The sequence below is a fragment of the Chelonoidis abingdonii genome, chromosome 1 (genome assembly GCF_003597395.2).
Source record: "Chelonoidis abingdonii isolate Lonesome George chromosome 1, CheloAbing_2.0, whole genome shotgun sequence".
Classification (NCBI taxonomy): Eukaryota; Metazoa; Chordata; order Testudines; family Testudinidae; genus Chelonoidis; species Chelonoidis abingdonii.
In genome coordinates this window covers 14,333,989-14,351,025 of record NC_133769.1, presented here as the reverse complement: position 1 = coordinate 14,351,025, position 17,037 = coordinate 14,333,989, and the positions used below count along the sequence as shown (strand labels likewise).

The 17,037-nt window shown below is 41.0% G+C and overlaps 1 protein-coding gene across 3 annotated transcripts in view; it reads right to left on the bottom strand.

Annotated features, from left to right (window-relative positions):
* CELF2 (CUGBP Elav-like family member 2) overlaps positions 1 to 17,037 on the bottom strand; it is a 703,635-nt gene that overhangs the window by 319,380 nt on the left and 367,218 nt on the right. The window contains exon 1 of one of the 3 annotated variants that reach the window (XM_075064171.1): positions 671 to 690. The exons of the other annotated variants lie outside the window; for them this stretch is intronic. The gene's annotated coding sequence lies outside the window, so the exon portion shown is untranslated. Of the gene's footprint in view, positions 1 to 670; positions 691 to 17,037 lie in introns of those variants that run through there. 3 annotated transcript variants of the gene reach the window in all.

Here is a 17,037-nt window from a genome sequence, read left to right as displayed (position 1 = left end):
TCTTCAATCCTACAGGACACAATCAGAACATTGCAATACAAAGACATACTTCCTGACCAAGGCGTTTCTGGATACAACTTCATGATGAAAACATCTAAACAGTATTCCTTTTACAGCACTTGTAGGACATAAGCTCATCTCATAAGTCCATGGAACTCCACCCTGAAAATAATGGAGCATGCACAAGAGATAGAAAAGGTACTGGTTCATTTGCAAACTATAGATGCCTGCAGTTGCTAGGGTTGCCATCGTTATGCTATGATGAAACACCCCAGTTGAAGGAGGCATATTTTCAAACTCCTGTGGTAAAAATGAAGCAAAAGGAAAGATGACTATGGTCCTCTAGTGTAAAAACACAGGATGGAGGAATGGAACTTCCCAGTCTCAGATTTGGCATTAACATTTTAGGGCCTTGGGCAAGAGTTTTAGCTTGTGTCTACTTTTTTTTCTAAAAAATGGAAGGTGACAATATTTAATGACCTGCAAAATGCAGGTCAGACTGGGTGATATATGAAATTTTTGCTAGCCTTACTGTATGTGTATGAGCTTCACATAGGGTGTGGTGAAGATTAAATAATGTACGTAAAGCACATGGGAGATGTAAAGTGCCGAGCAAATAATAAGAATAATTAAGGCAGTAGGAGAAGATGATTTGTTTTAAGTTTCCTACCACAGCTGGTGCCAGTGGTCCTGCTGCAGCTCTTCCTCTCTGTTTGTGAGAAGAAGCATTCTCCCATTCGACAGAGCTGATGCAGTGCATCTCAGCAGCTGGAGGACAGAGGCGCCAGAAGGAACTAAAAAAAGGTTTCTTAAATCATGTGCTTCAGTACTCCTTTTGCATCAGTTTAAAAAAAATAAGGTGAAGTCATGGCAAATCACCATTTTGAACATGATAAATCAGCACATTTTAAAGAAAATTCTTTACTTGAAACAGATCATGACTGGCTATGTTGTGATTTCAGACATGTCCCCCTCTGTAAAGTAAATAATTTGTTTGGAAGGGTCTACATATCATAACAGCATCCAACCAGCAGCTAAAAGAAAAAAAAAGTAGAAGAAAGCAGATCAAAGGCACAGAGAGAAATAGCTGGGACAAACAGATGCATCTGAGAGATGACAACTTCCAGTTACAGTCTGTGACTTAAAATAGAAAATAAACCAAACTGTCTTTGATATAAATAGAACACTGCATATCCTAAACTAGGGTGTCTTTATTTTTAGCTGGTTGCAGCTCCTGCATCTGCACTTTTGGCTCCGCCATGTACAATATTGTAAACCATATGACATTGCGTGATCAGTGTACTTACATATGTCTCTATTCACATTCAGGTATATGTTTACTCAGATTAATGTAAATACTGTATACTTGGTGGAATGGATGGCACACATGCAGGCAGTAATATGTATGAGAGTTTTATGATTTCTCATCAATTTAGATTGAAATTAGAAATAAAATAAAAATATATTCTACTCTTCTGTTGTTCCTGTAATCTGGAATGATCATTTTCTCTCTCTTACTATGGTAGTGCCTAGAATGAAGCCCCAGGGTGTTAGGCGCTGTGCGAGTAGTAGACAGTTCCTGCCCTGAAGAGCTTACAATATGGATAGGCAAGGGGGGGAAGGGATATAATGCACAAGCAAAGTGAACAATGTGATGGAAGCAAATGACATGTTAGCTCCAGAGATCTACATACAAATGAAAAAGACTGAAGGCAAATTCCTACTGACTTGGGGAAGCTGATGGGTAGCTGAGGACTCTGGAATAAATGACTGCTATAATTCTAGGATATAAGACTTTGAAGGAAAAAGATGAAAGTTTTTAGACATACGGTATATTACATACTATACATGCACTGAAAGACTAAAAGAAAAAGGAAAATTATCAATTTCTATACACAGTTACCATAAAACAAAAACTGATTAAGAACTACAAAAAAAACTGTAAATATTTCATAATCAAGCAACTATAAAACACTTGTTTCAGTAGCTTTCATCTTTGACTAATTAATTCCACTACATGCTATAAAATAATAATCATTCACTTTTGCAATTCTTTAAATGCTGTACATATTTTTTTAAAGCATTAGGAGTGATTAAATAAAAAATTGCCTGGTATATAAATCTTCAGTTTGATTTCAAGTGCCTCTCTCCTGATATCATATAATTAATATTTTTGCCCAAACCAAAATTTGGCTAGCATTTTCAAAAGTGGCTAATGATTTTGAATGCCTCCATATTTTTTGGTGCTCAACCTAAGTCATACTAAAGGAACTGGATTTTCAGCTATTAAATGCTCAGCATGTTTTGAAAATATCATGCCCCTTTTAAGGTGTCTAAAGTTGGGCACCCCAAAAATGGAGACATTTAAAATCACTAATCACTGTTGAAATTCTTGGCCAAATTTAGATTTTGTTGTGCTAAATGTTCCTTGATCTATCAGTACACAGGTTTTTAAACCGCAAAGATCCCAATGTCTAACGTGCTACTATAAGCTCTGACATATCATTCAAAGATGGACAGGTTTAATTTTTATATATAAACAAACAAGGGGAAATATTTTCACGACACGAAGGGGCCAAGCTCTTGAGCATGTGTAAATCAGTGTTGTTCCATTGATAACAGTGGAGTTAAGCCCAAATACACCAGCTGAAGATTTGGCCTCAAATCATGAACAAACTGTGATATTGATTCTACGAGGTGCTGCGTGTCCTTATCTCTAACTGGTGTTATCTGATGCCAAGGGCCATCAGCACTGTCCAACACTTAGAGACTTTATCCTGCCCCAGGGATTTGTCTCCTTGTGATGCTATAGCTGTGAAGACTTTGGAGGGCCTTGCAGATTGTATGGCCACTCCTTCTAGAAACTGGCCATGTAGTTTTGTTCAAAGTTTCTCCCTCTTCCAAGGCTACTGGGCTCATCAGTATGACATAAGGAAATAAGCTTAGCATGTCTGCAAAGGTCTTGAGGAGAGGAACAGGCAAGGAGAACACATGCTTCAGGCTGCACATCTCCAGGGCCAACTCCTCTGAAATGCAGTTCAGTCAGGGACATGAAGAAATGTCATACACCCTCCCCAGGAATTCTGCCAGCTCACCCAAGGACCGTAGAATATTCCTTTCTCTCTCCCATTTTCCATAGGGCACGTACATTCCTTGTGGGCAGGTACAATTGTGATAAACTCCAGAAAAGGATCTAGACCTATAGAAGGGGTGTTGCTCTGGAGTAAACATCCATGACGTCAGAAAAAGAAGAAAATCGAATCTAAACAGAGAGTATACAAGAGGAAACTAGTCATTTACACAAGCTCTGGAGGAAGGGATGTACTTGCCAGCTGCATAGTTAAGCTCTTGAATCAGTTAATCCACTGCATAGCACTATCTGCAGCCTTCTGGGGCCTCTACATTGCAGAAAACAGCATACATGTTCAGCTGGACAGAACCCTTAGGTGTTAGCAATGTTACCATCTGCTGCAGGGAAACCACCACCTGCAAGGTCTTAACACGGAAAAGGCAAGGGTTCTGTTAAAAATCTCTTAATTTAATATATAAATGCCTTAAGTGATTTCTAACTACACCATACTGATTTGTGCCTTAAACATTTCCTAATCCTGCCCCGCCACTTTTCTTGTCTCCTTTAAGAGCCCAATCCTGAAAGCTGCTCAGCATCTTCAGTTCCACCTCAGCACTCTGCAGGGACAGCCCCCCGTAAATTGTTATATGTGAAAATCCACACCAAGTTAATTTCTTGCTGACCTTGTGCTGATTAATGCAAATTAAATTTCTTGCTAATTGGCTGAAGTGGCTCACATGAAGACCAGAAATGCTTCTTTTTGCTGGTGGTGTTGAAATATACTCCTGCAATTTGTTCAATAGTTTTAGGGAAATCATTATTAGTTAGGAAAATCATTATTAGCATCCTCATAAAGGCAAATCTGCACAGAATGTCTTATAGAAACAAATTAGGAAAAATAAGCATTCCAAAATGGCATTTTCCACTTCTGATCCAACATTGCAGAAACCCCACTTCCATCTCAAGGGATGAATTTTATGGCTCGTTTAAGGCCCAAAGTTCCCAGATGCATTTCATAAAACCTTGAGCCAGTTTTGTTATAGCCTTCACTCCTTAACATCCTAGCTCTTGTCAGAGAAGCATAGAGTCACCTGATTTCTGACATCTGACTTGATAAGGGGGGTATGGTAAACAGCGCTGGATATTTTAGATTCTAGAATGCTCTTTACAACCAGAAGATAAAATGAGCAATTATTTCATCTAGTAATGACAGGCAGAGGACTCTGACAAGGGGCTGAGTATCAATTTCCAGAAATGTTACTGTGGCATTATAAGTGACAGTAGGTCCAAATCCCAAATATGAGTCCTGACACTATAATGGCTCACTGTGGTTTTGTCTGGCAATTGGCTTAGTATCAAATGGACCAGCAGGTAATGCTCAGCCTTACGGGAGCATCTGCAGTGTCTGACATTTGAATTATGAATGCATTCACGTTCAGCATCAGGGAGAAGATTTGACTCTTATCATGAAGCTAAAATCATTGCAATGCCCAAGGAACACTTTCTTCTTCTTCTCTCTGCAATCAAGTAGCACATTTCATCTGAAGATCTCGAAATGCTTTACAGAAATTAAGTAAGCAAGCCTTGCAACATGCCCCTCTGGGCTGGTAAATATGATTCTCTCCACTTTACTGAAGGAGAAGCTGTGGCACGGAAAAGTTATATGAGTTGTTGTTGGTGTGTGTGTGTGTGTGTGTGTGTGTGTGTGTGTGTGTGTGTGTGTGTGTGTCTGTCTCTCTCTCTCTCTCTCTCTCTCTCTCCCCCCCCCCCCCAATCAGGACTGAGAATAACCTCTCAAATATTCATCTCATTCAGATAACATTCTGCCACTAATCTGTACTTGGTGACTCCCCATTGTCACATCCATCTTAATCATTCCAAAATAAGAAACATACTGATACAAACACCATTGATATAATGTATATGGTTTACTTACTGCTGTTACTCGTCACCACTCAATGCCCCATCTCCATGGTATTCCCTTGTATATCGGACACACTTGCTTTTAACGTGTGTACTGCCAAGAATTCTGCTCAACTTATACAAAATGTTAGTAAGTAAATTTAAAAAAACCCTAAGTCAGTGTAACACCACAGCTCAAATATTGGTTACGTTAAATGAGCTGCCGCCTAAAGAAGACTCTTTCCTTGAGTTGTAGCCCTCTCCCCACCATTCTTTCATTATGAGTTGGTGTCTAACCCCGTTACATCACTGTAATGTCTGTTTCAATGAGATTCTAAATACCTACAGCGGAGGGACCTCATCTTAATTTTGACTTCTACAGAATCAAGCATACAAATAACATTGCTACAAACCATAAACAAGAAAGCTGCAAGAGTCTAAACCCCCAATTCAACCGAATCACAGGGCATCAATCCCTCCTACTTTAAATAGGGATTCTACACCAGGGTGTAGAAGGGTTAAACACCTGTGCCTGAAAGCACAGATTTTCCAGGTTAGACGCATAAGTGCACCCGGTGACCATATGAGAAAGGAATGACCTTAAGGGTCTGCTCTGTGGTATAATAGCTGAATACCTTCTCCCTCCCTTCCCTCCCCGCAGCCTGTCTCAAACAGAGATTCTTCTGTCACATTCTGTTAAATGCTGTGTGATGATTCTGTCATTAGGATTACTCTGTAGGACAGGCAGCTTGGAGACTGCCAAATTCATTAAAGATCTTCAGTTGGACTTCATGGGGCCTTTCACGTACCCTGAGCAAACAAATACCCTTTGTGCTCAAGAACAAAGGGAGTTTTGGCCCTTTTGTTTGATGCCAATCACAATCTGAGATTAATGATGCTGTTTCATATATGCCCACGTTACACACATGCACACCCCCAACACCAGACTCTCAGTGTTCACAGTACACTTCAAAAAGGCATACAGCAAAATACGATGTTAACAATCAGCCTCAGAAAAAGAAAGAAGTTCTTGGCACATGAGTGCATTTTACTCATACAACTGAAGACACCACCACCACAGAGGGAACATATGCTGGGACACTATTTTCTGTTATTTTACTGTTTTGCCTTGTAAGTGCTGGTTACGCAGAGTGGCTATGTATCCAGTAAATGCCTGTTCATGAACTGGAGCATTGCAGGCATTGCCCCATTCAGAATCAAAAGGAAAAATAAATGCAGCTTCTTCCCAACTGAATGCGACATTCACAGCTGCTTATGTAAATGAAGTGCCTCCATTTTCCTGGTTGAGGCTCTGTGTGGAGGCACTTACACTAACACTGCAGCAGACACAATCCTGCATTCCCTACAGCCTCCCAGCTCCTACGGGGGAGCTTCAGGGAGTACAGGATTAAGTTCCCATTGTGTGTAGTGCAAATTCCAGAAGGGGGCTCCAAAGCTGTAGCAAGAGGACTTCGTGGAAGATGGACACTGCAGTCAACAGCTCAGAAACAGAGTGGTCTTAATTAGCGAGTGCACAGTAAGCTAAGCAAGGCTTACTCTGTGCTGCCTGAAGTTTTGACCGAGAGTTGTCAATGGATGGCTGACTCTGTATGAAAAAAATACCACCCCCCCCCAGATTTTCACATACCAGGGACCATAGGAATAAGGAGAGAAGGAAAGGTGTTGTAGCACAGCTCAGTACATGATGGAATGAGTGGCAACATGGCAGCAGTTTGGAAAGGAAAGGTTAGTGTCTGGGCTGTGAATCTGATTTTCACAAAGTGAGTTGTGTTTTCCTCTGTAAGTCAGTTATGTGCAAATACCACAAGCCATAACCTGTCTTTGACAGACTGCTTGAATTACCATTGTGTTATTTAGTCTTTTAGTCCAACACCTATTGTAATCTTTCGGTAGGACAAGAGTTTTACATTTCTCATTTAACATAATAGACTTTAATAAAGGACATGGTTCCTCTTGATAATTTGCAAATCATTGCTGTGTACTGAATGTGATGCTAGGTGACTGCTAGTTTCCACAAGGTATCAAAGGAAAATGAAGTCCCTTCATTCAAAGAAATGCTACAACACATCACATTAATTTGGAAAACTACTGCATCACATGGCAGAGCATGTCACACCTATAGCGAGAGAAACAAACACCAGGAGGGGCACCAGAGAGAAGTCTGAAATTTAGTAGCATCCTGAATCTCACCCAACCCAATGTTTAATTTACACACATGTGCATTTATTTTGCATTTACACTCCTGTCTGCTCCAGTCAGAACAGAAGTGCCCACTAGAACCTAGAAAGCTCCTACAAAACCCCTTGTCTCATGAGATATCCTCTGCAGTTTTGCAGACCCAAGAGATTTGGATAAGATGCTCAGATACCACAGCCATGGACACAGTGTAAAAACCTGAACATATAAAGCACCTGAACTTTTGGGTTCTTTTGGGTATTGCCAGAATAAGTAAACAAATAATCATCTGATGCAAACCTCCTAACCTTTCGATGTTTGACCATCAGCTCTACAGAGGGGACTGCTCATCTAGTCATTCATTCAGAAGTACTATTTGCTACACACACTTTGTTGTCCCAACAGCAAATAGTCCCATAATGTTGCACACTGAGGTAGATGTGATTTATGCCTTTTTACAGGTTGGAGAAAGAACACACTTTCCTGACCTCTTTTAGGATATAAATTATAAAGCAAGCCTCAGGTGATGTGTGCTGCCATGGCTTGAGACTGTACTACTTATGTTTAATGCACAATAGTACTGTAGTTAAAATTAGGATGCAATAAATAATGAAACAACAGTGAAAACATTTTCCAGAGAACACAAGCAATAAGGAAGAGGACAAGAACAAGGGTAGTGGGCAAGAGATCTGTTTCCACAGTTAGGAGGATCTCAGTAAGAGTGTGCAAGCACCTATCTGACACTGTTTACCATGGTGCTTCTATTTCACAGGGGCTCTCTGATTTGTATACTTCACATATTTTAATACTGTACTATATCATACTTAGCTGGACATTCATTGGTATAATCTAAGGCAAAGGTTTTTGAATGGTGGTCTATGGACCACTAGTGGTCTGCAGAGAACTCGCTGTTGGTTCACGGGAACTGGCTCCTCCTTATTTCCAGTTTCTAAATTGCACTAAAACAATCAAGTGAAGAGATATTAATTACTGTAGTTGCTACAGGGATTTTACAATCAGAACAGGAAGAGCTCTTGTGAATGAGTGGGGAGATAGTTCATGAGACAGCCTTTGTAGTCAAATGAGTTTACACTATGAAAAAAAATCAGAACCTCTGATCTAAATAACCTGCTACAACTATACAACCTGCCTTGCTGGTAGCTGGAAACTCATGATGTTTGCATCTTCTTTTCTTCTACCTTTTAGGTTTATTCTTGAAACAGAAGAAGGCTGGTCCAAAGCCCACTGAAGTCAATGGTCATCCTTGCACTGACCTGTGGGCTTTGGGTCAGGACCTAAATGATGCTGCTGGTGCTTTAGTAATACCAAAAACAAGTTTCTTAAAAGAGGTGAGATTCACAAGGCTACATATGATCATCATCTAAATTGATCATTGCTAAATACTGTACCTTTTCCTGGAGGTTAGGGCCCCACTCACTTATGATAGCATGATACTCAGCCACAGCACATGGATGTTGGCATCCAAGAATCAAAACTGAGCATCTTTAAACACCGAAGTTTGGATTCTAACACAAGAGAGACCAGTAGACTGCCCCTGGGGCATATGTGCTCATCATTTAAGGAAGCTCTGGGTTGGATTAACTGTCAGAACTAAAACGAAAAGCTTACCAAGGTTAAAATACAACTGCACTCCATTGGAGACTAGTGATTAAGGGCCACTAAAAATAGCAGCCAAGACACAGTGGCATGGGCTTCAGCATGGGATGTAAAGGCCTTTGGTTACATACGGACGTTGCTAGCCCGTATTGAAGCATCCATGTACCCAAGCTACAGTCATACCTCCAGCTGCAGCATGAACATACCTTTAAGTCACCTTGACTGAGGCAGAGTGCTGGGAAATAGTTAAACAATAGGCATGATTAATGAAAACTCAGTCATCTGCCTCTTTGTCAAACAGGCCAAAAACACTCCACAGACCTTCCCAGGGCTTTACAGTTTTATTTATATAGTATGAACCATTTGGCAAAGTCCTGTTCAATGAGCCTTGCCTACAGACAGGGTTTCATAGAGCATTGATAAGAACAGAGCATTATTTCATATTCTTCCCATCACAGTTCAACTTCACTCCATTTAAAAGTTCTTTGAAGCCCTCAACCTCTGCTATTCTGAAACATAAGGCCAGGAAAACCTATTTTTGACTTCAGTTATGATATTCCGCTGCTCCCAGAAAATTCTCTATGCAGCATGTGTAGATCAAATTATTTTCATTATATCTTTTGGTCACAAAGAATAGCAAGACATAATTAGGCAGTTAAATAGCAACAGTTTCCTTCTGGTAAATTTGCCACAGCTAATTTTGATAATAAGACCCATAATAGTTTTATGCTCATTCAATATGCTAAGTTTACTGAATACAAAAACCCATCAGAACCTTTACATGAATTTTTGATTTGTTTCTAGAGGAATCAATATCATTAAATCAGAAGAGTAAAGCAGAATCAGACGATGATAAGTCTCCTTTGGATTTATTTGACTTTCATATTTATGGTTTGGATAAGGTTATTATTAGGGAATTTTCAAGCTGTGATTGAGAGAGGGGAAGAAATGGGCTGGGAAGCACTGAATTCAAAAATACCATGCTATTGTGGATTTCTGCAAAAATTTCTGTAAATTCTTTAGGTTCTGCAGACTTAAATATGGTAAGGGTGCTCTAAATAGATGCATATACCTCAATCGCCAGACTACTGACCTCTGATCTCTAGATTATCAAACTAATATTTTTGAGAACAAGGTTAAAATAAAAAATACGGGGCATAGAGCTGATGGGATTTTATGTTGTTTGGCACTGGTATTTTTTTCCTTCTGAAGCATCAGAGTAACATTCATGCAGACTACAGTTGTCTGTGGTACATCTAGCTGCCCTGAAAAAACATAGCTACTGTATTCTATTTGAGCTACAATTCTATGACTCAATATATGGTAACGGGTGAAATGTCCTAGATAAAGAAAAAAAAAAAAGTGTCCAATTTTTACAAAGCCAGTGTTGCCCACATCGCTTCTTACCTTTTTTGATGGGGTAAGGTCAATGCCCATTGGCTACATAAGAATTCCATCAGTGTGGCTATTGTCATAGTAACGTTTAAACTAAGCTTTGCAAGCAGGCATTCATTGGTCACTATGCAGAGAGGGCAAGCACTCTCAATTTTAACTCTTTATCTTACCTTTTAATATAAGGCTTGCCAAATAGTGGTTTAAATTTCAGATTACTACATTTTACCCTGGTCTTTCCAGAGAAAGCGTACAGTATATTACTCTGAAATCCAGTTAAAAGATGGCATCGTTTACCACTATTCAGAATGCCTTATAATAAAATAGACTAACTCAAAAATCTCAGCACTACATAACCCTGAACTTTGAGGGTTCTTGAAATCCAGATTCGATCTTTTTAGTTGGTATCTCTCACTCTTCCCCACTGCACATACATATAAATGATCTATAACACACATGCACGATGTCTTATCAGAAATCATACATTGTCAGATACTCAAAAAAATGTTTTGAATGGTTTTCCATTACATATATACATATTTTTACTGAGATAATGTATATGATATGAACAATTAAAACAAGAATAGCTTTAATGCAGGTCTTACAAAGATGTCCTTTGTCTTTTCTTGTGTCTTTTAAAAGACAAACCTATCAGGAGAAAATGTTATGATAATGTATTACCATGCTGAGTTAATTGTCAATTGCAAGTTACTTAAGTGTACTTTAATGATATGTATAAAGCCTTATTTTCAACTCTAATAGCTATTAATGTAAGGGAGAGAAAATGAAACTAATTTTCCCCAAGTTAAAGTGGAGCTCTATTATGAATAAATGTACAAAATTCTAAATATAACACAATCTTTAGGTTTTGCAGATAATGGGAGCCCACATGTTAATATTTTATTGTAGCTTCAGACTACCTTTCAGGGAACACTTTTGTATATGGTATATAATACAATACATGATTTATGGCAGGGCTGGGCAAACTCTGGCCCAGGGGTCACATCTGACGTTTTAATCCGGCCCTTGAGCAGGGTCCAGGGCTTGCCCTGATCCATGCTGTGGCTCCGCATAGCTCACGGAAGCAGCAACATGCCCCTCCTCCAGTTCCTATGTGTAGGGGTAGCCAGGGGCTCCACATGCTGCCCCTGTCCCAAGCACCGCCCCCACAGCTCCCATTGGCCAGGAACTGCAGCTGATGGGAACTGCAGGGACAGCACCTGCAGACAGGGCAGCGTGCAGAGCTCCCTGGCTGCCCCTATGCATAGGAGCTGTAGGAGGGACATGCCACTGCTTTGGGGAGCTGCTTGAGGTAAGTGCTGCCAGAAACCTGCACCCCTGACCCTGTCCTGTGCCCCAATCCCCTGCACTAATCTCCCTCCTGCCCTCTGAGGCCATTGGTCCCAGCCCAGAGTACCATCCTGCACCCCCAACCCCTCATTCCCAGCCCTACCCCAGAGCCCACCCCCCCTTGCACCCCAACCTCCTGCCCCTTCCCAAACTCCTAATTTCTGGCCCCACTCCAGGGCCCATGCACCCTCCCACACTTCAATTTCCATACCCAGATGTGACCCTTGGGCCAAAAAGTTTGCCTACCCCTGATCTAGGGAAGCATTAGACTCTACTTTTAAACTTAGTCTTTGTGGAAAATTTTTCAAATGTTAAGAAAAAATTCCCAAGGATAATGAATGAACAGCAGAGGAAGGCCCAGTAGTATGGGAAGTCTGGGGAACCAAACTAAAGACTTCAACGACTACTTCATTACTTCAAGGACAGTTCTTCAAGGACTGTGGAACTAGTGGAGTTGACTGCACACAGAGTTTAGGAGAGCCACAGCCAAAGTGCCCCCACTCATCTATCATTCTACACCTCTACAGTCCAGCCCTGGGGTATGTCTCTCATCTTTGGGTAAGACCGTTTCAGCAAAGGTGTTCAGACACCTCCTGAGTCCACTTCCATGTATCCCAGTGCCCACATAACTGCTCTTCCACATGACTCAACACAGTGTCCTCTTTCCTCCAGAGAGGAGTGGTCTCAGACTCATAGGTCAGAAGGGACCAACATGATCATCTAGTCTGACCTCCTGCACAAAGCAGGCCACAGAACCCTACCCATCCACTTCTATAAAAACCCCTAACCTATGTCCGAGTTATTGAAGTCTTCAAATTGTGGTTTTGAAGACCTCAAGCAGAGAATCCACCAGCAAGTGACCCATGCCTCATGCTGCAGGGGAAGGCAAAAAACCTCCAGAGCTCAGCCAATCTGCCCTGGAGGAAAATTCCTTCCCGACCCCAAATATGGCGATCAGCTAAACCCTGAGCATGTGGGCAAGGCTCCCCAGCCAGCAGTCAGGAAAGAATTCTCTGCAGTAACTCTGATCCCATCCCATCCAACATCCCATCGCAGACCATTGATCAGACCTATCTGCTGATAATCCAAGACAATTGCCAAAATTAAACTATCCTATCATATCATCCCTTCCATAAACTTATCAAGCTTAGTCTAAAGCCAGATATGTCTTTTGCCCCCACTACTCCCCTCGGAAGGCTGTTCCAGAACTTCACTCCTCTAATGGTTAGAAACCTTCGTCTAATTTCAAGCCTGAACTTCCTAGTGTCCAGTTTGTACCCATTCGTCCTTGTGTCTACATTAGTACTAAGCTTAAATAATTCCTCTCCCTCCCTAACGTTAATCCCCCTGATATATTTATATAGAGCAAGCATATCCCCCCGAGTCTTCTTTTGGTTAGGCTAAACAAGCCAAGCTCTTTGAGTCTCCTTTCATAAGGCAGGTTTTCCATTCCTCGGATCATCCTAGTAGCCCGTCTCTGAACCTGTTCCAGTTTGAATTCATCCTTCTTAAACATGGGAGACCAGAACTGCACACAGTATTCCAGGTGAGGTCTCACCAGCGCCTTATACAACGGTACTAACACCTCCTTATCTTTGCTGGAAATAGAAAGGGAAAAACAGAATAAGATACCGAGTAACATAGGACTGTTCAGTAACCTTCGGGAAAACAGTCTGTAGATAAATCGTAAGCCGGGTTTGGAAAGAAATTTTGAAGGAGAAAGTAGTTAAGGACCACGAAGGTCAAGTGGTAAATGGGACAAATTACACACATGTTTCTACCTAGACGGTATCGTGCAAACCAACCTGATCTCCTTCTTTGAGAAGGTGAGGATTATCTATAGAAAAAGGACTGTGGTAGACTGCTAATTTACTTGATTTAGTAAGGCAACTTTGACAAAGGTTCGCATGGGGAATTGTTAGTTAAACTGGAAAAGATGGGGATGAATAATGCCAATTCGAGTGGTAGTTAGCGATAATCTGGTCTAAGGGGACGACTCCAGCGGCTCGTACATGAAGGCCGCGATCACTAGTAGCGCATTAGGAAGCGCGGTTACCAAATAGTGGAGTTCTCACCCGTGATGTCTATGGGAACCAAATTTTATTTACCTTACCTTTAGGTTGACTTCACTGACCAATAATAACGGCAACCACCAAGGTGGGAATGTGCTAAAGGCGTTTAGCGGATGATAACATGCTCGGGGGAGTCTGCTACAAGAGAAGGACCGGGATACCATACAGGAGATCTGGATGACTTCGGCTAAAAACCCAACTGGAGTATGTCCAGGATGATTCACTAGATGGAAGCTCGCCAATGAAGGTAATCGCCCTTGGTGATTAAATACCAATTCGATAACATTGGCAGAGAAGCATCAGTTGAAACAACAGGGAGGAGAAGACCTGGGGTATTTGGTTGATGCAGGATCTGAGATCTCGACATCAGGCCCTAGACGCATATGGACGTTAACAAAAGAAATGCCGGTTTAGGGTGCATAGGCAAGGTATTAATATTCCCAACATCCACGCCAAAGATAAAGCGAGGTGTAGTACCCAGTTGTATAAGGCTGGTCGAGCACTCACTGGAATATGTGTGCGTTCGCTGGTTCATGCTTTTAGAGGAGAAATTAAATGGAAAGGTTCAGAGACGGGTAACTAGGATGTCCGAGGAATGAAAAAATGCCTTATGAAGGAGCACTCAAAGAGCTTGTCTTGTTTAAGCTACTCAAAAGAAGACTCTGGGGGGATATGATTGCTGCTATATAATAATATCTGGGGGATAAGTTAGGGAGGGAGAAGATCATTAGCTTAGTAATAATCGTAGACACAGGAGATGGGGTAACTGGACACTAGAGTCAGAAGACATAATTGACAAAGGTTTCTACCATTAGGGAGTGAAGGTTCTGGAACAGCTTCCGAGCGGAGTAGTGGGCGGCAAAGACATCATCTGGTTAAGCTAGCTTTGATAAGTTTATGGAAGGGATGATAGGATAGATAGTGTTATTTTGGCAATTGTCTTGATTTTAGCATAGGTCTGACAATGGTTGCCGTGGGAATGTTGGATGGGATGGGTGGGTAGAGTTACTGGAGAATTCTTTCTGATGCTGTGGGGAGCCTTGCCAATGGCTAGGGTTAGTGATGCATAGCACAGTACAGATATGGGGTCGGAGAAGGAATTTCCTCAGGGCAGATTTGGCTGACGCTCTGGGAAACCGTTTTTGCTCCCTGCAGCATGAGGCATGGCGTCACTTGCTGGTGGATTTCACTGCTTGAGGCTTCAAACCAAATACAAGGTCCTCACTGCTCACCAAAACCAAATCTAAAATGGCATCCCCTCTTGTTGGTTCTTCAACTACTTGGTGAAGAAATCCATCTGCTATCACATCCAGAAAAATCTGAGCCCTATTATTGTTACTAGCACTTGTCCTCCAGTCTATATCTGGGAAATTGAAGTCTCCCATGATCACACAATTCCCCTTTGGTCTTTGCTAGGTCCACAAGACTCCACACCTGTAAGAGTTCAAAGACTTTCTGAAGCACAACCTAGGGGAGAGTAGAATCCCACACCTTAGATGGCATTCTACCTAGAAAACTGTGGGTTTGGACAAATAATTTCCCAGGTATCTTCAACTGTCCTGCAGGCTTTTCTAGAAGGGAACAAAATATGGTGTATAGTTTCTTCTCTGTGGATGATAGATGTGCCTTCTGCGTACCAGCTTCATCATAAGATGACAGTACTATACCTCCTATGCTTTCCCCACTGACCTTTAAATACATTAATAAAATTTCCATGTTTAAATATCAAATAATTTCATAATAAAGTTTCTAGAAAGTTTGTTACAATGTGAGGGGAGAAAAGTGACCGTTGTCAGACATTACATGTTTAGCAACTCTCCTTTATCTGCAGGAGAAACTATGCTTTTATTATCACTGTGCCTTTTGCATTAGCACTTCTGAAATGGGTCTATGAAATGTACTTCCTTGCTATTCCATTTTCATTAAGAAAAAAAATTGCAAATCCTCTTCTGTACCTGGGGAACAATGTGCTTATTAGGAAAGACTGCTTTGTTCAATCATCGGGTTTCAATAATGCCCAAATTGAGTCACTCCTAAGTCTTAAAACTATACATTTTACTCTAGCAAAGCCACTCAGGAAAGGGAGATTTTTAATTCCAGAGACACTGCAATTTTAAACATCCTTTGTGACTAATTTGTTTTGAAAGATATCAGTAGCTGACTATGAATCTGCCAAATGTCAACAAGGTCTTCTTACCTATGGATATTTAATGCTAAAAATCTTTCTTGCTTCTAGCTGGAAGTAACCTTCCTACAGCATCAGATGTGCTTCATTAGCAAATGTCTGTGTGTGTATGTATCTGAAATAAAAGATGTTTAGTTCTCCTGCTCCCTCTAAACAAAAATAGGATTTTGCGGTACAATTGGCATACCACAAAATGCCCAGTTAGGATTTCCCACACTCAGATCCTCTCACTAGACTCATGCATAACAGCACATACTGGAGGCAGTTCTGTGTTTGGATGAAATATTAACGATGAACATTAGTTTTTTTTATTATTATTTGAATTGCAGGAGAGCCCAGTAGCTTCAGGTCCTTGGGCACAGCCCAATTGTGCTAGGCACTGCACAAAACTCCCAACAACAAATCAGTACTTGTCAGTTTTGACAAAATTTGCCAGGTTTGAGACTCTTTCAACATCAAACCAAAAAGAAAAGGATACAAAATAGATGTATACATTTCCAAAGAAAAGATGTTAGTCTATAGTACAATCAACTCGAGACCGTGAGCCTGGAGTCCTGAGTTTGACTCAGCTTCTTCCAGTCACCAATCTTAAAACACTTGATTCTTTGCCACCCAGTGGTAGATTCTGGGGCTTCACATCATTGGAAGAGAAATTAGCACGAGAGGGATAAGGTATTTTCTAGGGTAATTTGTTTATTTGCACCATGTACACAAATCCAGGTTTACAATCCAGCACAGACGCTCAAGTGTGGGCTTGGAAACAGTGAATCTACAAGCCCTGGACCCAGATTTACAATGCAGCGCACTCATACCCTTAGGTGTCTGAAAATTTTGCCCTAGGCTCATAGATGTGCCTCAGCTTGTGACCGTGCTAGATGTCATAACTAAGAAGGGCTAGGCCTGATCAGAACTTAGAAAGAAGACCCCTCAATGCTGCACAAAGTGTTGTCTAATTTCCAAAAAGAGTCAAAACTATAATAAATTAAAACGATAATAATGCAATAACTTCCTGATTGAGGCTATATCTGCCACCTACTCAGAACAGTGATTTTGTTGAAGAAAAGGAGAATAAGAAGACTGGTTATTATTCAAACCTAAAAGGCATCAAAATCAACATTTCCTGATACACTAACAAAAACTTCTTGAAAGACCAATTCTGTTTCCCATGACTCAAAGCTACAGTCCTATATCAGACCCTCTTCTCTCTCTCTCATTATTCTCAAATTACCAAAAGGTCACGTTCAGCATATGTT